Here is a 6000-nt window from a genome sequence, read left to right on the forward strand (position 1 = left end):
GGAAGGAAGGAAGGAAGGAAGGAAGGAAGGAAGGAAGGAAGGAGGGAGAGAGGGGGGAGGGAAGGAAGGAAGGAGGAACTGAAGGAAGGAAGGAAGGAAGGAAGGAGGGAAGGAAGGAAGGAAGGAGGAAAGGGAGGAAAGAGGGAAGGAAGGAAGGAGGGAAGGAAGGAAGGAGGGAAGGAAGGAGGGAAGGAGGAACAGAAGGAAGGAGGAATTGAAGGAAGGAAGGAGGGAGGGAAGGAAGGAGTGACGTAGGGAAGGAGGGAGGGAGGGAGAGAGGGGGGAGGGAAGGAAGGAAGGAAGGAAGGAGGGAGAGAGGGGGGAGGGAAGGAAGGAAGGAAGGAAGGAGGGCAGGCCTGAAGTACATTCCCCTCCACTTGGGAAAGTGTGCTGCCATGTATCTTTAACTTGAAAACACTCCCGTTTCAGAAACTTCTAAAGACAGGCCATTCTGGAGCCCACTGGCGACACTGTTCTCTTCAAAGGCCCTGAAACCGGGTCTTTCCGAGTCTCCCAGGTCAGGCCAGAGGCGGCGTGTGTGTGGGGCCCCGTTACCGCCCAGGCAGCCTGCCGCAGCCCCCTTCCTTCCACGTGGCCCGGTCCGTCCCCACAGGGGCCAGCAGTGCGCACCCCCTGGCCCCAGCCTGCGGGACAGGGGTTCCTACCGGGCACACCCTGGGTCCCGGGCCCCTTTCCTCGGGAGGGAACCCTCCGAACAAAGCACAGGCAAGGGCAGGGGGCGCGGGAGGCGGGTGAGCCGCTGAACGCAGGGCAAGCGCCCGCCTGGGGAGCTCAGCTGACCGGAGAGCCCCTGGGTGCCCCGACGCACCCGCAGGTCTGAGGACGCCCCACTCCGCCGCCTGCCCACCCTCCGGGGACGCCCTCCCGCCCCTGGGACTCTCTCACACCCGCTCCCCTCCTCCCCCACCCCCCATTCCCCCCACAAGCCCGGCTGCTCCCAGCGCCGCCAAGTCCCGGAGTGGGCTCTCCAGGAACTCGAGCAGCGCCTGCGGGGACCTGAGCCGGGGTCCCCGGAGAGACCGATCGCCTTGGGCGCAGCTCCGAGCCTCTGAGCACAGGCAGCCCTTCCCGAGGCGGGGCCGGCAGTGTCCCCGCTCCCCACGAGGCGCCCCCTGAGAGCACGCCCAGGCGCCTGGCAGCGGTCGGAGTTCCCGCTCCTGTCCCACCGCCGCCTGCTCCCCGCCAGGGACCGGCACACGCAGGGGCCGCTGTCCCACACCCACTCTCCGCCCTCCCCGCGGCCCTGAGCACCGGACCCCACGGGCCTCCCCGCCCGCTCCCAGGACAAGTTCAGCCACAGAACGCACGGGAGGGGTGCCAGCTGCCTCCTCCCAGCCAGCCACCCGCTCTCCGTCCCTGCGCCCCTCGGAGCCCGCGCCCCAGCACTCACCCATGGCCGTCCCACCGTCCGTCCTTCCTGGAGAGCAAGCCCCCAGGCGCCAGCAAGTTCTCCAAGTGGCTCTCCGCTCAGGGCACAGCCAGTGACAGCCTGGCCCCTCCCAGCAGCGCGGTCCGGGCTCCTGCACCCCTCCCTCTCCCACCTGCCTCCTCTGGCTGCGGGTCCCCCTCTCCTTCCCTGCTTTCCTCCCCACCGCCCCCACCGCGCCCCTTTCACTCCCAGGGGAGCCACGTGCAAAGGCTCCGCCTTAAAGACTTTAAAAACACCTCACACACATACACACACACACTCACACTCACACACTCACACTCACCACACTCCCACACACACTCACACACATACACACACTCACACACACACATACACACACTAGCACACACTCACACCCACTCACACCCACTCACACACACACTCACACACTCTCACTCACACACACACTCACACACACACACTCACACACACATACACACACTCACACACACTCACACACACATACACACACATACACACACTCATACACACTCACTCACACACACTCACACACACTCACACACACTCACACACACATACACACACTCATACACACTCACACACACACACTCACACCCACTCACACACACCCACTCACACACACTCACACACACACACTCACACACACACTCACCACACTCCCACACACTCACACACACACACACACTCACACACACACTCACACACACACACTCACCACACTCCCACACACTCGCGTGCACACTCACACACACATACACACTCGCACACACACTCACACACACACCCACTCACACACACTCACACACACACACTCACACACACACACTCTCGCACACACATGCACACACTCACACTCGCACACACACTCTCTCTCTCTCACACACACACACCCACTCACACACACACACCACACTCCCACACACACTCACACACACACTCGCACACACATGCACACACTCACACTCGCACACACTCTCTCTCTCTCTCTCTCACACACACACACACACACACACACACACTCACAGTCTCAGCTAAGAAGGACCTGGTGGCCAGAAAACAATCCTTACCTGGAGACCAGGGGAAGATTATTCCAGGACAGACTGTCTGCTTTGTAGATTTTACATTCCCTGAATCTTAAGTGTACCATTTTCCCCTTAATCACGAGGATAAGAATATTAATAAAGAGAAGAGGAAGGTAAAATTCTCCCGTTAATTTACACGATGCCTCTCTCCGTTCTATGTGAAATCTATTTCCCTGTAACCTGGCCAGGCTGTGAAGTCCTGAAAGACACACACTCTCACACACACTCTCACACACACTCTCACACACACACACTCACACACACTCTCACACACACACACACACACACTCACACACACACACACTCACACACACACACACACACACACGCCATAATATGCAGCAGCCACTCCCAGAACAGGTGACTCAAGGCAAGAGTCATTGGTGGCCCCGTGGAACACTGGGCTCCTCAGTGGGAGTAATGGCTTGTGATCCACGGGGACTGTCTCCTAATCTGTAAAGTGAAGGATCTAGAAAAAGCAATCTTGGAGGTCCCTCTGAGCTAAAAATAATTATATAATCCTGCGGGTTACTGGCCTAGCTCTTTCCAGATCCACACTGGAGAAGCTGTTTCAGTAAGCCGGTCCCAACGTATCTTCCGCTTCTTCTTCACACACAGCAAGTGGTGGGATTAAGTGGTCGTGATTGCTAACCTACAGGAACTGGCCGTGTAATGGAGAAGACATGATGTGAAAGATAATTAAGAATATGGTGGGCAGCCCTGGCTGGTTTGGCTCAGTGGATAGAGCGTCGGCCTGTGGACAGAAGGGTCCCAGGTTCGATTCTGGTCAAGGGCACGTACCTCAGTTGCAGGCTCCTCCCCGGCCTGGGCCCTGGTCAGGGCGTGTGCAGGAAACAGCCAATCGATGTGTTTCTCGCACATCAATGTTTCTCTCCGTCTTTCCCTCTCTCTTCCACTCTTTCTAAAAATCAATGGAAAAATATCCTTGGGCGAGGATTAAAAAATAAAAAGACTATGTTGGGCAGAGAGAGATGACTAAATGCAGAGCCTATAATTAAAGGGACACAAAAGCATTTATGCGGCTCTTTCTCCCATAATGGAAGAGGTGCGCTCCTGGAAGGGACGTTGTAAATGCACCTCAGCCCAGTGGGAATAGGAAGTCATTCTTGTGGGAGGGCGTGGGAGGGGTGTGCCATTCAGACATGCATCACCGTTCTAGAAATTGATGAGCATGAACCGAGGCTGCAGCAAAGCATCAAACTGACACACAGGTTCACAGAGACAGATGACCAGTGTTTGGAGATGAATGTACCAGCACAGCTTTCGGGTCACCGCAGACAACTCACCACTTACTTCCTAAGGCTCTACTCAAGATGTTGTAATTCTACAAATTACATGATATAATGATAACAACATAAAGTCAGTGCAACTTACTGTCAGGTATTGTTCTAAGGCAGGGGTCCTCAAACTTTTTAAACAGGGGGCCAGTTCACTGTCCCTCAGACCGTTGGAGGGCCGGACTATAGTTTAAAAAAAAAACTATGAACAAATTCCTATGTGCACTGCGGGCCCGGGACGCGTCGGCTGCTAAGCAGGACAGGCAGTGGCACCCGGCGGGCCAGATAAATGTCCTCAGCGGGCCGCATGTGGCCCACGGGCCGTAGTTTGAGGACCCCTGGAGGGGCTTTATATTAACTCGTATAATTCTCACAATAAACTTACAGGGAGAAACTGTTATTCCCACTTTATAACTGTGGAAACTGAGCCACTAGGAAGTAATGCACTGGCCCGAATTGCAGAGGTGATAAACAGGAAGGTGAGACTCCCGCCCAGGCAGAGTGTTCCAGAGTGCATGACCTTATCCATTCACCACGCTCCTTCCTTGGATCTGAGCGTTCTCACGTACTTGGGGAAGAGGTGGTATTGTCAGCATTAACTATAATCATAAATATTTAAGACATCCCCAGTGACTTATAAGAATTTTGGAAAACACTGAAGATATAACTGATGATATACTGCCATCTAATAATCAAAATCATGATGCCATCTCTCTGTTGGCTGGTTATAAGGGAAAACTTCACAGCTCTGATGTTTAAGTAATCTATCTCACAGTGGCCATATAAATGGCCATCAATATCTTGGATCTGCAGGATAGATAAGCCATTATCTCACCTGAGATTTAACAAATTATATCATTTTACATGGGATTTTATAAACATGGCAATTAATTCATAGCCTCAATTAATGTATTTTATTCATAATGCCAATGCTCTTGTATTTCTGCTTTCTCATCCTCTCACTTAATTGTCCATTAAGTCCTAAGATTCTGCCTTCAAACCATCCCCCCACCTCATTGCCTGCCCCACCTCAGGACCCACTCTGCACAAGTCCTGTGGGGATATGACTAGTAATTTTTTTTTTAGAATATGGAGGTTCTTACCAGCCATGGAACTCAAAATCGAGGCTTTCACTAAATTCTGAGATCAGTGGGAAAGCTTCATTACAGATTCTATTGCAAACTAAAAAAGGTTTGATCTAGGCATAGAGTGACCGTAGGTCATTGGTTGAGCATTCTCTGTCTTAGTCAGATGTCATTCCAACATCACCAATGGTTTGATTCACTGAGGGAGAATGTAGTATGAAAAGAAAACCAACAGTTGGGAAATGGGTGACAAAAGCATTCAATAACTGTGGGTAAAGGGGCTCTACAAATAGGAGCACAAGAGAATGTTCTTAGGCTACGAACGATTCCAGTGAAAGTCCTGGAAGGACAATTTCAAGGAGGAGGCATGGGTTGGGTCAGCTGGGTTAGATACCACAGACAGAGCCAATATGATGAGGACTGAAAAGCTTCCTTTGGATTTGGCAGTTATGAGGTCACTGGTGAACTATGAGTGTTGCTTTGAAACCTAGGGAGTTGGGAGCTCTCCGGGTGAGCCTGAAACTGGCCACTGGACCCACTGAGGGCAGGGGAGGACCTAAGAAAGAGGCCACCACTCCAGGGAAGTGGCAGTCGCAATAAGCAAGGACATTTACCTATGATGTTTGTCCTGGGCACTGCAACACAGGTAGACTTCCACACCTACCCACCATATATGACCACGCGTTGCTCTCTCGAGGCTGTGTCCTTGAAGCGGTTCCTAGCACAGTGGGCTAGAGGTGCATTCCCAGGACAGGGGAGGGGACGAGGGGCCTCTGATTGTCCAGGTCCAGCTCACAGGTCAACTGGCAGTCACGTCCTCGGCATGACCTCCTCCAACAATCAGCGAAGGGTATTGTCAACCGTGAGGAGCAGAGAAATTCAAAGGAAAGAGCAATGAGGAAGTGGGCGGTGGTAGGAAAACAATGTAGACAATCTATTCCTAGCTCATCAGGGAAAGTAGGGAGGTAGCTAGAAGGTGTTAGGGTCAAGGGAAGTTTGTTTTGTGAACTATAAAAGAAGCCAAACCATGTTTAACAGATTAGTGAATAGAGAGATAATGATCTTAAGAGATTTACGTCCCAGAATACTGGAGAAGGAAGAGA

The sequence above is a fragment of the Plecotus auritus genome, assembly GCF_963455305.1.
Source record: "Plecotus auritus genome assembly, chromosome: 3".
Taxonomy (NCBI): Eukaryota; Metazoa; Chordata; class Mammalia; order Chiroptera; family Vespertilionidae; genus Plecotus; species Plecotus auritus.